The sequence below is a fragment of the Cardiocondyla obscurior genome, linkage group LG12 (assembly GCF_019399895.1).
Source record: "Cardiocondyla obscurior isolate alpha-2009 linkage group LG12, Cobs3.1, whole genome shotgun sequence".
NCBI lineage: Eukaryota > Metazoa > Arthropoda > Insecta > Hymenoptera > Formicidae > Cardiocondyla > Cardiocondyla obscurior.
Genome location: NC_091875.1, coordinates 2,938,297 through 2,959,007, shown reverse-complemented (window position 1 = coordinate 2,959,007; position 20,711 = coordinate 2,938,297). Strand labels below are relative to the sequence as shown.

At 44.7% G+C, this 20,711-nt stretch overlaps 1 protein-coding gene across 1 annotated transcript in view; it reads left to right on the top strand.

Annotated features, from left to right (window-relative positions):
* The window catches only part of LOC139107041 (serine/threonine-protein phosphatase 2B catalytic subunit 2), a 105,870-nt gene that overhangs the window by 6,566 nt on the left and 78,593 nt on the right, over positions 1-20,711 (top strand). The gene's annotated exons all lie outside the window — the stretch shown is intronic.

The following is a 20,711-nucleotide window of genomic DNA, read 5'->3' as shown; positions in this document are numbered from 1 at the left end:
AGATAAAACGCTCTCGTAAACGGATGGCTACCGCTCTGAGCTATTCCAAGGAATCCATCATTAGAATGATGATGGCTCTGAACACTCTGTATCGCTCGCTGGTCCGCCCGTTCCCTCAATCGTCGAGTCCCGCGCGACGATGGCTCGTCGTCGGCTTACGAACTGCCGGGCGGTGTGTAATAATAGACGCAAACTCTCATTTGGCCGGTCGGCCAACTACATTTGGCTCGGCCGCGGTCCACTGTTCGCCTCGCGGCGGGTTCGGCTGGCCGGTGGCGAAATTTTTGTTGATTTTACGAAAGAATAAATAAACAAGAGCCCGGCTCTTTTTCACACGCGCGGCCCTAATTCTTTCAGTCGTTGTCGAAGTTAGGCTGGACCCGGAGAATTTTATTTTCGTTGACGCCGAGCCGGTTGAACCTCCGCCTCGCTTCGCGATGTTACTCTTTGTCGAGCAGGTGAAAAGGAATGGGGAAAAACGGTCGTATCAATCTCGTTATTTTGTTCTCCTAATCTTTTGTTGTAAGAATTAAAAAGTGTCGCGAGGTATAGGGCTTTGTTCGAATTATTGCGTTATTAAAAAGAAAAAAAAATAATAAATAAATACATAAAAATTTCTTGCGTTTTGTACTTAGAAAAACTATTGCATAGTCGTGCGATTGTTCGATCAGGGGTTAACGATCTTCTCTTTTTACGATACTTTAATTAAATTTCTTTCGTCTTTCGGGCGTACGAAGCAATCGACTCGCATTAATCAATTATTGAACTAAAATAAACTTTCTAAGCGTTGTAAGAAAGTTAAGATTATTAATTTCAAATGCATTTATTTTGTTATTTCTTGTAAAGTGTATATAAAATGATATTTGGGGAGTTTTTTTTTTTTTTTTTTTTTTTTTAATTTGGGTTGAAAATTGTCAGTAGTTAAATCGGTGTTGTGTTTAGGAGTTGGTCGGACAATTTGTTACATTTCATTACAATGAGTACTCTGTATTCTGCGGCGGGCATGTTGTAAGCAAATGTACGCGCTACATTACGGTGACGTAGCGCGCGCGGAAGTGCGTAAACAGTCGACACAATGTGACTCGCTAATGCACGTGCACGTATCCGTTTATCGGAGTTCCGTCGAAGTATCTCCTTGCCGGAAGCCCCTAAAATTCTCATGGAAAGTTACATCACGCTTCCACGTGTCAGTCTTTCGATGGCTAAAAAATGAATGCGCTCGGTGCTCTCGGTCCATTCTGCGTGGAATAAATTTTCTTTTTTTTCTTTCTTTCTTTCTTTTTTTTCTTTTTTTTTTTTTTAGAAAAGCTCGGGCAACTATTACTTTTTTCTGGAAATCGTCTCTTTAAGATCGAATAAATCTCGACGTCGGGAATATTGACTGATAAAATATTCACCGTTATTGTCGCACAAAGCAGAAATTCGAGATATTATGTAGCAGGGGTTAAACGTCCCCGCAATTAAGCCTCGTAATTTCCCGGTGTATAATTATTGCATAGTGAATGTCCTCGCTGTTTCGGACATATTGTCGTTTGCAAACCTCGGCGCGATCGACGTTTTCAGAACGTAAACGAAGGACCGGCTTGTGTTACGCATACATAAATAAATTGGCGGTCTGAGATGAGAGCGGGCAGGAAATTAAAACCCTCAATTAGTGCAACCTTGTAACCTTGTCAGCGAGTTCCTCCTACGGAGATCGATACGGCCACTATATATACATATATTGTATATAGAATATAAATGTATACATGTATATTTATCTTGTCAAATCCCGTTAACACTGCTGAGAGCAGACCGACTCTTTAATTAATTGTGTTACTCGGTTACATTTCTGTGAGAAAAAAATAATTAGCAGGCGTAAGGGTTATCGAGGAATGGAAAAAAAAGTCGCGTGGCAATAACATTGATATCTGTCTGTTCCTTGTTTTTTTTTCCCGTTTGTCTCACATTCTAAATGCGCAAATCCGTACGCGAAGCCGCGCTAGTCCGGTAAAACTGACCTCCGATCTCTCGCGGGGATGGAAAATCGCGCGTGAAACGAGCGAGTCGCAAAATTAGAACGTTCTATACGCTGGAAATAAAATTTTATATTTACGGTGATTAAACTGGATTAGTCGATACAGCTGTACTCTCGCAACGGCGAACGAACTTTAATCCCGGTCGCGAGACACGATTTAAAAAAATTTCCTTTTTTTTTTTATCTCGAAGCCTGCTGCTCCGCAGATTTTTCTCTTTCGCAGAAACAACGAAAAGAGCGAGTTCAACTTTTCGCTACGCGTTTTAATTCGATCGGCGCCAGTCGTTCGTCCGGATTCTTGACTTCTGTTCAGATTTCCGGCGAATATCTGTCCGCGCGAATGGAAAGGTCGTACCTCCATTTAGCGTATCGCGTCGTCTCCGCAACGAAACCAGGCCAACCGACGCGAAGGGCGTACGAATTCATTATGTGGCCCGCTTTTCAGCCGCAGAATATCCAGATCGAAGGCAACCACCCTGCTCGGCGGAATCGCTTTTCCACTTTTTTCCATCCGCGGGCCACGGCTGCCTTTTTAACGTGCGCTCTCACAATTCGTATTCGATACCTTCGTAGGTACTGGGGAGGGAGAGAAAATATACAACAGCGGTTCATTTGCGTGTTCTAAGCCGGAAGCAATTTGTTCGCCATACCGTATTCCCAAATAGGATATCCAACTTCAATTTCGGAGCAGATTTCGCGATTAGCTAATTTATTAATAAGTATTCCGATAAGAGGAGGAAATCGTATTACGTGATATAAAGTACGACAGTTTGATTATACTCGGCGATGTTAAATGTATCTAACGTTGTGGTGTTGGTTGTAAGATAATTAGAGAAAGAAATAAAGAGAGAGAAAAAAAAAGAAAAAAAGAACCAAATAGATTCATCGATTGTTTTCTCGGTGCATTTTCCGCCACCTCTCCTGCGAAATTAGTCTCGTGCAAATTAGCCTCGTGCTCCACGTCCGAAGGAAGCACGGATATCTGACGATCGCGGGTCAATGGGTCTTGGCGAGCGAGCGAACGAGAGGGTTGCCTCCTTTCTATCACGGCAATTATCGGAAAAGTGACGATGGCGCCCTTAAACGATTTGAGAGGACGGTGAATTGATTTCTCGTACAACATATTTTCTTCGTTTTCGTGCGTCGCTCTCTCGCTCCAACGACGGGGATAAATAACGTCTGGCGCCCTTTTGCGCGTCCATCATATTTCCGCCGGCGTTTTGCTCGACCCGCGAATTCGTGGGGGCGCTAACGAACTAATTGTCCCCGCGGTTATTTTCTTCGCTGTCCTTTAGTTTGATCACCTATTCTGCACCGGTGACGTTTGAATTAATCCTTGTCACATCTGTAGTTTCTTTACCGCGTCTCTGACGCCTCTTCTCCGACACGTCGATTAACAACGGTGGTGCGAATGGCTTTTGCGTTTTGTTCCCAGTGGCATGTAAATAATCTCGACAGTGAAAAAGTCAAAGAAACGAGCGCTGGCGCTGATTGCATCGGCGATGTCGATAAAGCACCTCGAGTTGAAAAGTAAACTGTTTTTCTTGCCGTTCGACTTTCTATTTACCGTTACGTAACGTGCACGCGTGATCGCACGATAATTTTTTTTTTTTTTTTGTTAGGTAACTGTCTTCTGAAAATTAAAAATTATTAAATTGAAATTGTCACGGAGGACATATCTCAGAATAACGTTTCTGTGACTTCGTTCAGTACCAGTAGCATTGAACATCGTCAAAAATTAATTCTCGAATCGCTATGAGATGTATCAGGGATCTCTTTCTCATTACGCGAAACCGCGGACGATCGCTTTTTCAACCCCCCTAGATTCATGCATCAACAGGTGAATGATCGTTCTTAGTTTTCTGCGGTGCGTGTTCCCTTCTGGGCAACGGTCCTTCTTTTGATAAGCGACGACCGGGAAACAAGTAACCTTTTTCTCATTGTTGGTCGAAATGACGGGGATACCCATGCCTTTGGAGAACGACGGAAGGACGGGACGGGTCGTAGGGGGCGAGAAGGTTGATGGAGAATTGAAGGAGACGGAGGGAAGATAGCGCGAGAACGAGATATTAGAGGGTGCAAGGAAAGAGATAGAGATAGATGCAGAGAAAGAAAGATAGAAGGAGAGGGAGAGAAATAGAGAGAGAAAGAGCGAGAGAGAGAGAGTTGGAGTGAGTGAGCGAGCGAGAGACGGAGAGCAAGAGAGAGACAGGCGGGGCTCGATCAATACTCACGGCCAACCCCGTAGTAACGCATAGATTACCTTATTCATAGCGTATCGTCGTGTGTCCGCTGCTTTCCTACGATCTATATTTAACGGCGAATTAGAAAAGAGAGCTCGTGATTTCAAGGGAATCCACCGCATACCTTTTGGCAGTCCCTCGAGGTCTCGCTCGGCTCGCAATTCCTTTTTTCCACTTTTGTCTAGAGAGACGTCTCGATGGCGCTCCGTGCTGCACGTATATGTATAGCTGAAATTGATTATTATTTCTGTACATTTCTATCGCAACAAAAATATGCGCGAGTCGAAGTGTACGTGTACGAGCTTCATCTCCGCGATCGTTATCGTTGAAACTGTTTCGATGTAACATCGTCGCATGTTCAATGACAGTCGCATAAATGCATCTCGCGTGTTCGAGCTTGTCGTCGTTTTAACGATCCGAGTGGCAGAAATCCAATCCCGATCTTCGTTATAAACAATAGGTGAATTAGCGCGCCGGAAATCCGTTCTTCAAATACCGTAACCGATTCATTAGCTCGTCCACTTTCGCCCTTCCATAAAACCGAGTCCTCGTTCCTTTGATTATGTAAGCGCATTTAAATATCTTTAAATAAGTTTATCTGCATAAATGTCACGGTGAGAATTTCCATAAGAATTCACACCCTTTTTTTTTTTTTTTACTATCACCGTTACATGTGTATCTTTTTATATGTATAATTATTACTGTTTATACGAAACAAAACGCGCGACGCGTCCTCGGATTATATCGCTCGCTTAGATCGAATGAAAGATTTATAGCGGCGTCCTGTATCTCCCGGCAGACTTAACTAACCGGGAAAAGGTCGGGGGCGGTCGTCCGCGGGATGAAACGTATTATTTCTCTGTACTAAGGGTTTACGCATCCCCACGGGAAAGGCGTCACGAGCTTCGTGCATCAGCGTGTGTTTTGCATAAGATAAATAAAGCGCCGTTATGCACGCCGCGAGATGGTAGAGTTTGTAATGAGCGGGAGCAAGTACAAACTATCAAGTGAATTATCAGGGAAACGGTTTTGCCGCGGTGAACAATAGGACGTAGTTTAAACAACTTTGCCGGGCGCCGAAGAAAAAGAGTTAATTGAAATACCGATTTGTAACGCGATACCGGCGGCTGCGTCAAATTGGATGTATCTCCCGCGAGCGTTTATTTCCGCGGCAATTTTCTTTGGCGGGCCGACGTTTGTGCAGAGCACCGAAACTTCGAGGGCCCCCGATCCATCACGTCTGTCACGCGTTCGACGATTTCGGGAATATGGAGTTACACGACGGCGCTTCGAGAGACGTATCATCTTAAGGGGGTTCTTAAAAAGTGGCTTGTCCTTTGGGACCGGGAACGCTTTATCGACACCGCCGAACGAGAGTTCGACGAACTCGCGTTTCCTGCGTGCTCGGGGAGGGAGGGGAAGGGAACGACAGAGGGTAGAAGAACAGAGAAAGAAAAATTGCATCCGGTTGCCTGCCATAAATTTTTCATTTGACTTGCAACTTCCATCGTTCGCGTCCATATCCCCCGGATCAATTCTGGCCCTCCCCCTTCCCCCCGCCCGTCGCCGTTATGCGTCGCCGATGCTCGCGTTTACGCGTATAAGCGATAAAAGGAATCACGGCGCGCTCGTTATATCTGACTCTCGCATCGCTCTCTTCGACATAACGATCCGTCGGTTAGGTTGGAAGTCGCCGTCTGCAATGACTGTCGTCAATGTTATGTAAATGTCACTTTGCAATACTTTCGTACGTTAAAAGAGGTCTCGCACGCAAGAAATATAAAGACGGCGCTGGAAAGTCGACCTCGAGAAAATATTTCTGGCACGCTTTCGATAATCTTTAAACTCTGGCTGCTTTATTTATTACGGCCTGTCGATATCAATTCGGCGACGAATGCTAATGCGTGCTTCGCCTTTTTTTTTTTTCTTTTTCTTTCAATTGCGCAATTTTTTTCGAGCATTTTCCGCGTGTTATTTCTATTCGGTTTTATCATTTCTAGATTTTCTATTATCGAGACAACGACGAACCGCGACGGGTCGTGGCCTCGTTTACGTTTACAATTGCGCTCGCGAAGTCCGAGTTAAACAACTTTATTTTCGTACGACAGTTATGATAAATACAAAACGCGTAATGGCGATTTAATAGAAAGTCCGCATCGATCAATTTTATAGTAATAACATTTTTACAACGATATACTTTTAATTATACGTGTTTACAACGGAGAGAGTGCGTTTTCGAAGTAACAAAGTGGATTTTAAAATAATTATCTCGAGTATCGTGTTACTGAAATATGTTATTTCTTAATCACGGGGCTATCTGCGCGCGGTCCACAGATAATGCGCTGACGCTGAATCTTGATAAACCCAGGGTTATCGGCGTAGTATCAAACATAGTAAGCAACGTTGGGCGGCAAATAAAACGCGTCCTCAATTTGAGAATTAATCTCACCTACTTATCGGTTAACATTTATATTCACTCTTGCACAATTCACTTCTGTGTTATCCGACAGGCGTTACTTGTCGTTTCACGTTCTCGCGTTACTCCAGGCGCGTCTATTACGAGCGAGCATAAACATTGCAGGCGTATTAATTGAATTTTCGATATAATAAACTGTCCTAATTTACGCGCGTCTATCACTCAATTTGCCCGGATGAGCGTTTCGCTGAATGTTTCAAACGCGCGACCGGAGCCGTTATAAAAATGCCGTGAGATTTATTATAATTCAATGCAGATCGGTGGATTAATAAGTTCGGGATGACCGGCGATGATTATTGGGGACTTAAGAAGCGGAAAAGAGCTCGGCGAAGTTTGCCAACTGCGCTCGCGCCTCGCTTGATATTCAATTCGCGTTACCGCGACGATTGGCCAAGGAAACATGATCGAACTGTATAATAGCGTCGTCCAACCCTTTCATCGCGCGTTTCACCTCGCTTCTTGGCTCGTCCTTGGTTATATCTGCACCCGGGTATAAATATGCGCGATCAATTTGTCTTTTAACGTGGAAAGGGCATGCATCTCGCACTCTCTGTCCTGCCCAGGGGGAGGGTAACCCGTTCCCCGCGCGATCCTTTCTTCCATTCTGCCTTCTGCACGAGCACTTCGTACGAGAGCAGCCTCGAGAGCCACTCTCGCGTTTTCCCCACGACTCCTCCACTCCGAGTGGAGGCTATTTTTCTTTATTGCAGCCCGGGTCTTCGCATCTTAGCTACGTGTCACTGCCCCTGCAATGACCGCGCCGTTTCCGACAGCCCTCCTCGGGATAACATCTCGCCCTGGGACACCCTATTATCGTCAGAATGCGATTGACATCGCGAGATTATTTTCACGATCTTATCTAGTAACTTTTATCGCCGGCGCGGCGTCACGTATCTCGCGCCGCGTCCTCGTCCACCGTTCGCGTCTCTGTTTTTATAAATGAATGTCTGTCCATGCCACGATACCCAAAATAACCGGATTCTAGCGCAAACAAGATTTAGGCGTCCATGCCAATCGTCATCTAGGCGGCGTACACGTGAAGACGATTATTTTGCGAAATAGAAGGCACGCGCGCGGAATTGCGGATGGTTATTGCGACTCGAGCGGCATTATGTCGCCGTGATTGCGCGAACCACGCCGCACGTGTGCAGTCGCGTAACGCGCTACCGGCACCGCGAAAATGCGCGCCAGATGTCGAGCCCGCGGTCGAATTAGCACTTTTATTGCCCGGACATTTTTTCACCCCGCGCGTACAAGCCTGCCGCCGGGGCTGTCGAATTTTCCCGCGGACCGAAACGTCCCGCGTTTGGGCGAGATGCTAAATTTCCACGCGCCGAATTTGCATATCAAAATTTACGATCGCGGGACTAGCCAAACTTGACTCTGCTTTAAGTATACGACGCGCTCTTTTTTTTTTTTTTTTTTCTTTCTTTCTCTCCCTATCTTTCCTCATTTAAAATTATCATTCAGCAAATGACCTTTGCTCAAATATTGAAATTTATAAGACTGAATGTATAAAATATTTACACACTTAAGAGAAACAAATTTGTTTTACATTATATAAGCTTAGAATTTTATAACGTTTGGCGCGACAAAGAATTATAATGCATTAATATGAAAATTAATATAAAAGTTTGTGCGTTTGTCAGGACATGAATAATTCACGGTGAAGTAATACGGTATCTGTCTGAGGTGTTTTATTAGATAAATGTGTCTCTTAGTACCGTCTTAAAGTGGAAGCAATACATTTATTAAACGAAACTTCGGTTTTTTTTTTTCCTTTTTTTTTTATCGTTATCGCCATATTAACCCCTTTCAGATGACCGACGGTGAAAGGTCACCGCTCAATTTACACGAAAGTGTCGCTCCCTTGCCAAGTTCGGTTTCAGAGAGGAAACGTCACGAAAATTGAATTGGCTCTTCTCCTATCTCTCTCTTTCCTATGTACCGGTCTACGTTTCGCCATTTCCAACGTTTCCTCGTGTCCAGACGGATTAATGCCTCGGAAAATCGAGAATCCGCGCCTGAGAAAACCGGATATACTCGCGTCATCTTCAAACTCGTTTTTCTCGCTTTTTCGCTGTTACCTTCTGGCCGATATTGATGCGAAACCGTTTTCTCGAAATCATTCTCAATTTGTCTCTTTTATTATTATTATTTTTATTATTTATTTTTATTTTTTTTTAACGAAAGAAGACAGTCCATTATCGTATAATTAAAAAGAAAATTCAACGGCGGTGGGTATTAACGTTCCGAAAAAATGACATGAATTTCGAACGTGCAGGATTATAATATCGTGAATGCATAATTCGAACATATTACGCTAATTAAAGACGTCAATCTCAGGACGTCGGGCCCGCATGGTGGCGCCTTGCAAAATCTGTGTCAGATTTTGCGCTCAGCCTCGCGCCGCGAGGCGATTCTAATTCGATAAACATGGTCGTGCGGAAAACAGAGCGGCGCGCGTTCCCGATCGAAGGTTAAATTATTTTCCGTTCTTGCCGAGCCACGTGATTAATCATCCCCCGCGCCGAGGGCGGCAGGCGAGCCTTCGAAGATCGACGTTTTCGGCTTCGGTGACCCGGAATAAGAGGGCCCTGGCGCCGATGATCCGAGGGGTCCTGTAAGTTCGATCGGCCGTGGGGTTTCGATCATCGGGCTCGATTCTGTCCGTCCACTCCTGCCATTCGGCCTCGGTCGACCCGCGATGGTCGACTAAGCCGTGGCGAACGAGATGGTTCTTCATCCTGCGACGCCGTACGCGCTCCGACAACGATCGATACGCTCGCGCCAGCGTAGTAGAAAAGACGTCCGTCTCTCTTTCTCTTTCTCCCTTCCTCCTTCCTTTCCCCGTAAGCCTGTGTCACGCGAACGTTGCAATTCGAGAGAACTCGTGGATCGGATTAAGCCCACACTTACCGATCCGTCTGTTACGTTTTCTTTTTAGACGATGTGGGATATTTACGGAAGATCCTCCGCTACATTCGCATTCGTTTCTCATCCCGGCGGGATCTTTCGAGAAATTAATCTTCTCTTGATGCAACTTGGGGCTCTTATCCTTTCTTAATTAACATTTCGCGTTCCGGCTTTAAACGTAACGAAGTTGTAAGAGCGCGGGCTCGGCGAGCGTTTTAATCGCACACACGAATCCACGGGAATTAATATTGCACTCGCTAGATCCGAGCGGTGAATTCCAAGTTGTTTCAGCAAAAGAAACGTTTTTGTCATTAACCGCCGAGTTAATCGACAAAAATCAAGCTAACGCGAACGAAGACCGGAGAGAACAAAGCAAACAAACACGAACGAACAAATTTGCTTCAGCAATCGTAGAGTACGGACCTAAATTTGCCTCGGTGAATTCGTTCCATCTTTTATCGCCACGTCAAAGGTAAAGCGTTCTCTGTATTTATTTTATCCGTAAATAATCGCTTGTGATTCGTTCTTCCCTGCTAAATCGGTCCAAATCCATCTTTGGGAAAGTCCGCGCGTACTACAAATACATTTATTTTTATTTTTTTTTCTAATTAATTCGGAATCGTTTCTCGAATTCACGTTAACCGATATGTGGGATTTCTCCGATAAATTAGGAGCTTAATGTCGATTCGCTGATTTATGTAACTTGCGGCTGGGAGAAAGAAAGATTAAGGGACTAGGTTTATCTGTGATCTTCTCTGGTTAATTTTTTTTTGGTTCTTTTTATTCTTTACCGCGGATCAAACAACAGCGACAGCGTGCGCAAACTGAATTTCATTTTTCCCACCTTCAATCGCCGTGTCGCGCCGTACTTGCCGTAAATGCTTCATGCATTAAGTGCACTCTGTGTGATTCATCTTGCCCGACAGGAAAGCGTCTTTACGACGCGCAAGTTAACGAGTGTTGATCTCTTCTTTTTATTATTATTATTATTTTTTTAATATGGGTATATCCGATATACTATATCGCTTCTCGAAGAATATCGTATCGCGTATACGGGAGTACCGTAATAATATAATAATAGGAAGCCTTTGCGAAGGTGCGCCGTAAGTAGTTCTAATCCTCTTCCGTAACCAAACTTCTCCCTGTCCTTCGTTACGTCAGTTATCGCGTTACTCGCGATTCCGGCATTTACATATTTTCGCAGTCACATCATCGTTAATTCGCGACGAGGGGAGAGAGAAAGCTCGGACGAAAGAGTAAAAAAGTAATTTCATACTCGTCGCTTAGCTCTCGTTTTTTCCTCCCTCCCCTTTTTTTTTTTTTTTTTTTTTTTTATTAATTTCGATAGGACGCTCGCACGCTCGTTTTAACCATGCAGACTCGTCGATGCGTTTGTAACGAGTCGTTTCATTTTTAACATCGATCGACACTCTCCTCCCTCTTCTCGCAGCTTTACTCTCTATCCACTCTCGGGCGATGCAGACACAGCGCTGTGCATCGGATGTGCATATAAACCGGGGAGCACATCTGCGAGCCCGCCACGTTTTTCTTTACTCCGCGGAACGTGAGAAACGTATCTCCAGACATGTGCGACATATTTCGAAGGAATATTCACGTCTCGCAACCTCAAAGGCACGAAAACGCATGACTTTCTGCAACTTTGGAGTTCTTGAAATTTCTGTTCTTCTTTTTTTTTTTCATGCATTTAAGAGAACATTAATTATTCTTGCGAGATACTTTAGCGACTGTATTACTTAATTAAAATATGTTTAAAATTTTGTAAGTTATATTTTTTAATAGAACAGAACAGAACTTTCGATTAAGAAATCATAGTTATTACACTATAGTTGGGGCACGAATAATATTAGGCACGTGTCGACTATGAACTGGCGGGATTATGTTAATTAGAAATAAACACCAGCTATTTTCTCGTCCGTGACTCACGCGCCAATTAAATCCTTAAGCGTTACGACAAAGCTCATTAAAATGATTACTACTTAATTCTCGACTGAAACATATTAAGACGCTGGGCAACAGTTTTATATTTCTCTCTGTCCGGTTTACTAATTAATTTATAAACAATATCACGAATCGACTTGCATAAATACCGCGTAAAAAAAAAACTGTACGAAAAGGGGAGGGACGCAAAGTTTCCTTCGCGTAAACTAGCTTCGAGCTTTCTCTAAAACACTACTTCGTTTGCATATCACGCTTCGTAGCTCGTCGTCGTGATATTTAACGAATAAAGCAGCGGCGCAGGAACGACGATGCGCTGCTAAAGTTCGAAAGGATTCTCGGATATTTTTGTACAGCAAAGAAAGTCATTTTCAATTTGCTCGGATTGCAAAGCACCGTGGTGGCGATCGTCTTTCTCCTCTGACACCTACTTACCTATCCGGCGCGAGTAAATTATTGCGAAAGTACGCCATTCGTGCCAGAAAGACCGATTCCTGGTGCCGCGCCAGAACACCTTCGTTCTCCGCGGAAATCTTTGTGTTCTTCGTTACGGCTGTCGCGACAGAAGATATCTCTCGTCTGTCCGATGAGAGGAGATTGCGTTCTTGTCCGGTTAACTTAGCTTAACTCGTTATCGGTACGCGACAAGTGTGTACAAAAAATGCAGCAATTTTTTTTCTTTTTTTTTTTTTCGTTGAGATAAGAATAATTACCGAGTTAAAGCGTAAAAATTATGGTCTTGGTTACGATTAATTACCGTGATTACAGTAGCGATAATGCTCGTGGTATTTTTAAGTTACTCTAGAAACTGGATATCTTCTATTTTCAATGCGTTCATAATGACGTAGCTGTTACCACATCACACTTTGATAATTGTTTTCGCGACGTAAAACGTTTTGATTAGTGACGTAAAGTGATCAGAACGCACGACGATGCAATATTCAACGCGGATAGAGGCAATAAGGAAAAAAAAAAGAGAGAGAGTGGGAAAGAGAGAGGACACAAGAAGGAGAAGAACGACATTCGCGAATGAGAGCTCTTCTTCGTTTTGGCTTCTAAATTTAGCTGGTTATGAATGGATCGGCTTGTCGCCGATACGCGACGATGATCCGCGTGTTTATTTAAGTTGAAAGCTCGCGACACGATGAGACAGTGTCCGAGTTTAAAATGAGGACCGCGAGGACTTGGGGTATTCCACTTTTCACGAGATTCGCAATGGAGAAACGTATTTTGAAATAATTGTTTTTCGAGTCTAAAGTTTTTTTTTTTTTTGTGGAGATGCAATTTCTTCACTTTTCGTCTCGTTCTTGTGATCTCAGAGCTTGGTGGAATACGATGAAATGTATTTGCAAATAATTCGCGGGCGCGTCCTTCCCTCGGCTAATGAATCGGGCTTAATTGCCAGCGTGCAATCATATTTAATCGTAATTAATCGTGCCGGGCGGATGTTGATTGTAGCCGTAGCTCGCTGCGATTTCGTATATCGATTCGACGCTCACCGAATATTTGCATACGCCTGATAAACGAAGCGAAGGATAGCGCGGATCCACTGGCAACCAATACTTAACGTTATGAATGGGAGATGATTATGAAAGACAGGTTTCCGCGCGATATCGGACTTTCGCGAGAGCGCTTTGTTCCGGATATGCGAAGAATCGCGTTAGTTTAAAAAAAAAAACGACGGCGCCGTTTGGAGCTGAAATAACTCGAGTTAAACTTTCGGAGAATAAATCGTTAAATTATTGATTTAACGAGGTACATCTGTAGCGCGATTAATTATCCCGAAATAAATAACATTTAAAGACGATCGGTAAGATCCAGTCACGTGTCTCGCGAAGTACGATGGATGAATATCCATAGATATCGCATGGACCGTTTCCGACGACTGTAAATAGAGCTCGAATCTTGGATCGCGGTCTCGGTGGAACGGGATCGATTAGTCACCTCCTCGTCTCGTTTGGAACCGTTCCACGCACGCTGGAAACGCGTCTCTGATATAACTACGCGTAGAGAATCATTGACTCGCGTCACGTCAACCATGATCCAAACAGATACTTCATGTTCTCACAAAAGTTGAATCATCGCCGGCGAGTACGCGGCGCTGCGGATCTCGAGATTATTTCGGCATTTAAATTCACGATGATGTAACATGACATTAAATTTCCGTGGAAGAAATGGATGAGTAATTAGTCACGCGAGAGTGGATATATTAGAAGAGATAGAAAATTAGCCTCTTCTTCGCTGGCTATTTTAAACTTTAAACGGCACGAATAGATAATAGAATTTTTTCGCTGCACTTCACCCAGGGAGTGCCCGATTCTAAGACAAATGATTAAAATGTAAAAACGTTATAAATTATTTAAATTATAGAAAAAAAAAAAAAAAAAAAATTATGGCACAAATTAGATACAGTAAACATCGTGCGAGAATTTCATCGCGTTTTGACATTTAATTATTTCAATTTTTTCTTTTTCTTTTTTTTTTTTATTATGAGAGCAGTCATGCTAAATGATTCGAATCATATTACAATGTCGATCTTCGTTTCTCCCAATTCGAATAAGGCCGCTCGTGCTTTTTCCTTCTTTCCGTCCCGCCACGCCCTTCCTTTCGTTTCCTGCCGGTCGAAAGCTTCTAAAGTTCAGGAGTCAAAGCCGGCCGCGGCGTAACGGCGTCAAAGAGCTCTTCCGTCACTTTCTCGTCATCGTCGTTGCCGCCGCCGTTTCCATCGTCGTCATCAAGTTTCGAAACGGAGTTCCGTGCTTTTATCACACTTCCCGCGATACACGCGCCTACGACGTCGCGGTCTCGCACGCTCGCGCGATCGAACTCGCCGAATTCGTGCTCGTGACCGAGCAGATTCTACCTCAGGGTTCGATAATGAGAACAGAACACGAAGCAAAGGCTACGTTTACAGGCGCACGAGATTCGAAAGTCTTTACGTACAGCGTAACAGCGGTATATTTTAACTGTAATCTGCGTTTTTTTTTTTTTCTTTACGACGTTATTCTGATTGGCTCGCTTCGATACTGCGTGGTTTTGTAATGTGAAAAGTCGGCCGTTTTTTTCTTTTTTCTCCTCGACGCGGGATTTTATTTGTCCGCGTAACGCCGAACGCGGTTATCCGGAGACGAGCCAATTCAAAATCAATAAAACTTGATCAGGCCGTCGCGCTATTCGACCGGCGCGTCGAAAGTGCACACGGTACTCCGGGACCATGAAACCATTATCGCGTACGTACACACACGTACAAGTAGCCTCTTCCGCACATTCAAAACCATACACGCGCACGCTTTACGGGTATGCAATTTACGTGCACCTCTGAACTGAAACTCGGCGCAACGATAGATAACAACCTTTTATGTCATTAGCTACTGCCAATGGCACGCAATTAAAAAAAAAAAGTAGAAAAAAAAGATCAACAGCGAAAAGCTTGGAAATAAAATCCAATAGGTTATTATCAGGTGAAATTTTGTTAGTCGGCGCTGAAAATTGTGACCGCACCAGTGTACAATACGATAATTGCTTTCTTTGCAAAGGTAATCTCATGGTGAGAGGAGAAAAAAAAAATATACTGCTATCCCCGGATAAGCGATGTAAATTTAATTATCTGCAGACGCACTTTTATTTGACTATTAAATAGAGAATAAAAATTAAACGCTTGACAACGCCGTGTGCTCTTTCGGTGAAGACCAAACGCCGAGACGCGACTTTCTTCGTATTAACTCGATTAAATTTTTTTGTCGCCATGCTTTTACCGTGCCGGGAGGGCAGACCCGGAGATCGTCCGTCGCGAGATAATTGTAAAATCGGTGCTTCGTAACGAGGTAATTAACGCGGGGTTATCGTACGCGATTATCGTTCAATATTATTGCGAATACGCATCGAATCGGACCGCTCCTCTATAAACGCAGGCGCACATTTCCATCTTTGTGATCCGATTATTGCCGGCGGTACAAGATTATTCCGCGCGCCTTTGTTTGCAAAGCCCGCGACGGAAATTCGACAGATATTATTTACGTATCTTTCGGTCGGAGCGTAAAATGTTAGTTCGACGTTCCATTAAATCGGACGCCGGGGCCAAGCCGAGCTAAACCATTTTCGGCAAAATGCGCTTCTCTCGTCGCACGTCCACGTGCATTATCATCCGTGATTATCCGAATAATTCATGATGAGAATGGAGCATCAGTCCCGCGTGTGCGTTTAGTTTGCAAGGCAAACGACGCTATGAATTCTCTGTTTACGCCGCGATCTTTGCCGACGCGCAAGAGCGTCCCCGTCGTCCGTATTCGTTAACGTCGCGCTGTTTGATTTACACGGGCTTTACCGCACTTCGCACTCCGCCCGAAGTTATAACGTATCGCGTAAAAAAGTAATACCGTAATGTATGCGCTCGCGCTCCGCGGCGGGCTAAAAGAGAAAGATTATCGGCGTGAACAATGCGCGGCTCTCCAGGATCGGCGACCGTAATTGATCACCACCTGGCTTGTGCGACAATTTGAGAGTCAGCTGATTTCTTTCGCGGGCAAGTAGATCGCGGCGCTCCGCCGTCGTTCGCTCAACGTTTGACAGCGGCAACGCGATTATCGCATGCATCTCGTGCGGCGGATCGACGTTATTACGTAAATGCATGCGCGTAAATCCACGTAAAAAAAAAATATATATATATATATAAAAAAAAAGAAAAATGAGTGCGCTCGGCACACCTTCTCTGACTTCGTAGTTTCGAATTTTTCGATGCATACGAGATACATCTCTTTACGAACGTATGTCGCAAAATAGATCTCGCGTTACAGCGCGAGTTAAAGCGTAGAAATCCAGCTTTCGCCCCGCAACGAAATAACTATCTTTCACATACGCTTTATCCTCTTACCTTTCTCTTGGTTGGGAGGCCGCGCTAGGACGCGGTCTCTCTGTTTTTAAGCTGACGTTATTACCTTGCGTGAAAATGCGTTTTGGGGATGGAAAAGAAGAGCCGTAACTGGATTGTTTGGAAGAGCTCGTTAGTGCTGCGATTAAATAATCGCGTTTATCCGCGCGGTTATTACGCGACCTAGAATCGGCGACGTCGACACGCCGCTGACATAGGGATCGTCGAAGATTATTCGGGGCTTAGTAACATTGCTGTTATGCAAATAAAGCGTTAACCGGCCGTGCGGCTGCATCTCGCCGGCCGCCTTGATCGAATCCTACGTCGTTTCGCTTACGGCATTGACCGCCAACGGTGCGGCTGATAGTCGCGCATAACATCGTGCGGTTATAGTCACGTGGAGATGAATGCGGCGGCGTTCTCTCCAGCAGAAGCAGTTGCGAAGCGACGTAATCGATACAATCTCTCGCCCTCTGTCATTCCTCCGCCTTCCTCGCCCCTCGTCCCCTTCTTCTCGTCTCATTCATGACTTAGGATTTATTTAGCTCGATGACTCGATTGAAAAGGAAATTATTTAACGCGCCTGCCGGGGTCGCTCGATCGGTCCGGCGGCGAGGATTACGAAGGAAAATGGTTTTGTCTCACTGTGTTTTCCTCGTGCCCCGCAACTTTTCCTCGTAAGAGCGAAACACGAGGAAGAACGCGGGGACTAATTCTAAGACGCTTCGGCGAACAAACTTTCCATCTGCCGTGACTTATTTATCTTTACCTTGTTTTTGCACCGCCGCGGCAAAGAGGATAAACGCGACGGCTTTTTGCTATCGTTCTTGACGGAGTTCGGCGAGTGAATAAAAAATTCCAAAGAGCGCGACACAGAAGAGGGGGGTGGGGACATTTTTTAAAGAGCAGCCTCCGAACTCGCGGCATTCACTGACGCGCGAACGTTGGGCTTAATTAACGACGGGGATGCAATCGTAAAAGCCGCCGCGCCGTAACGCGCTTTAAAGCGTTTTCGCGATGATAAGTAAGGCAAACGTTGTTTCGATCGGGCGTATTCGCGCGGTGTCTCGTTGGACGTTCCACGCCCGAGTTTAAACGTGTCAACGGCGGTGGAAGGCACGTGTATCCGACGCGTACAGATAATTACGTGTCAACACAAGTACACGGGGCGCGCTGTACTTAGTGGCCCGACCCGTTCGCTCCGTACCCGCGACCTTTCGTCTCGACCGAAGTCTTGATGCACGGGCGAACAACTCGCGCTCGGATGTGATTCCGCGCGCATTCACCTCTCTCCGATTCCGCGATTATTTCCGTTCGAGCATCAGTCGGATATTTGTATTTAAGTAACGCTCTCTATTCGGGTTTATGCAACAATTTACATAAGCATGGAGGATATGTGGGAGAGCGTGGGAATAATTTAAACCGGGAATCATTTATGAGATCTAACAGCGCGCAGTAGTGAGTCCACCTGACGCCCCGTGGCCAATCTTGCCTTCGGCGTGTATAACGTTACCTGATCCATTACCATTATCTGGTAATGCTCTCGTTTCCGTTTTACGCCATATATTGGCAACCATCCAGCTCGCGCGCCAAGCTCCCGCGATACCTGTAAGGGCGAAGTATTCCAGCGAGTTTCAGTATTTGCATCGATTCAACAGTAAGAAGATACGAAACGTCGAAAAATCCTTTTCCTCGCAAAATGGGGGGAGCTCGCAAAGAACGACAGGAAAGAAAATCGGAGTCAAGAACAATAGGTAAATTGGCCAAGCCAAGAGTGTCTAGCTCGCGGCGAGGTGTCTAACGTCTCTCGCGATACATTTTCGCCGAGTCCGCCCGCGTCCTGTCTGTTTCTTGTCAATGGCTCACGGGCGCAGGTGCGCCGCTTAAGACTGTGGAGTCCTCGTGGCAGTAGCGAAGGTAAACTCTATCCACTGTTCGCCATCGTATATCCGTTTTGTCGTGGAGCGAACAGGACGAGAGGTGCGAGAGAGAGAGCAAAGGGGGTGGTGAGGGAGGAAGCGAAAGAGAGAGAGAGAGAGAATAAGGGGGCAGGAGAGGGATAGGCTACATGGCAAAGCATAGCGCAGCATAGGCAGCTATCGTGAGGTACGCGGATCAATATTCCGTCCGGTCCATCCTCTGACCCCATATATATCTTCTCTCTTTTCCTCTTACTTACGTATCCCACCCGCCGTCGCCGTCGCCGTCGCCGTCGCCTCGTCTTTCTTTGCCTCTCTCGTTATACACCCTCCCTCCCTTCCCCCGCGCACGTCACCCCTCGCTACGTCGCTTTCTTCGCTTTTCAGCGCCGCGCCACTCCACCTCAAATCCATGGCCCTCCAGGCGCCGCTGCATTACGGCCGCTAAAACGACGTCGGTATCTGCCCTTTTTCCTTTTTTCCTCTTTTTCGCGTATTTGTCCTGGTACGTGGCCTCGCGGGCTTAGTCGCGGTTAATTTCTTTTTTTTTTTTTTTTTCTTCGACTTTGAAACCTCTCTCGGCAATCTAGCGCTTATACCAACGACACAAAAACATATTATTTATTCATTGATGATTGACTGTCATTAGACAAGAAAAAAAAAAGAAAAATAAGAAAAAAAAAAGAAAGAAAAAAAAAAGGAAAAAGATCGAGAGGAGCGTGCAGTTTACGATATGCAAATTAACTGGGTTTTGCTTCATTTTCCTGAAGGAAACTTATTTCGTTTAAGTAATAGCGCCAGCACTTCTCTCAGCCGGCAATTGTCCGCGCAAATTAAATGTTCTCATAGAGATAATGACCAGAGAGATTGCGATAGATTGTAATTAACGGGGAGTATAAATGTCAAAGGTTATTTATAAATCATTGACACGCTGTTCAACAGCCAACTTCTGTATTAAAAGAACTTTGCAGCTCTGTGACTTCGCTTTTATACATGGTACGCTGAGTTGTGCCTCTCGCCTCGGCGACCTATATATCCTCCCTATCTTAATTTATCATGTTTCCACCCTCTCATTCGTTATTTCGTTTCCGCTTAACCTTGTGTCGCTCTCTTCCCGTAGAAGGGATGATGCGGCGTCGTCATCTCCTCTCTAGCTTTTATTGACCATCGGGTCTGCACCGAGGGTCTCGATTGTCGAGCGGTATTAAGGTGTTGCCTCGCTCCGGCAAAGTGCTTCTTTTCATTCTAGCTTCTCGCCTTATTTTTTATCTTTTCGATCTTTTATAGACGGGGAATATAGACGGGATTGTAGTCAATTAAAATCACTTACCGTTCGCGCTCCACGTTTATTTAATATTCAATATTTTTTTTAGCAAACGTGCAGTACATATATTTGCATACGTATGCATGTGCAGTTCTCTCACACCTGCAGTAATTTTTTTTTTTTTTTTTTTCCGCCTCGCTGTCTTCGTGTCGGTTCGAATGGTCGCTTATCCATTCACGTCCATCGAGTCACCGTCAGCCCGCTACTTTCCTTTCGACGTATGCCTGGAAATGGCAGCTGTCGCATCCGCTGTCAATTATCGTGTCGCGGATTCTAAAAGGTTGGCTTTACAACCACATCGATTCCGGTTCGACATTGATCGTCGCGCATCTATAGGCTCCTTTTCTCATTTCGTCTTTTCCCCGTGATCGGATTTAGTAATAATAGGGACGAGATTACACCAAGTTTATTAGCGGGGGAGAGAAGAAAAAGAAAGGAAAACAAAAGTTGACAGGATTGTCGAAGATCGAAGATTATTAATGACTCACGCTTCTCTGCGCAAACGCGTCATTATTTTGATATTAGTTTTTCCCAGCGCGATGATATTTCCATTCCGAACTTTTCAGCCGAGAGACGATCACAATATTATAAATTTATAACATAGCCCCGCCGAAAATGACGACGCTTGTCAATTCAAATCGAATCCGATCTGATAGAAGAAAGATTTGGAGCCGAAATCTCGCGCCCGTACATGATGTTTTCAATCATTAATATTCGTCGCTCCGGTGTAAGTTTATCGAATTATTTCAAGTGGGTCGTGAAAAACTGGTTTTGACGTTCTGGATTATTTAACAAGCTACTATCGGCTAAAACAATCTCGCGCAAACAAGTAAGAAAAAAAAGAAGAAAAAAAGAAAACGATTCTTTTTCTAATAATACCGACATCAGCGATATGTTCGAACGCGCAAAATCACATGAAATATAATAAGCAACTATCGGCGAGATATCTAAATATCACATCTCGCTAAAGTTGTGTCGTAAATATAACTGGGC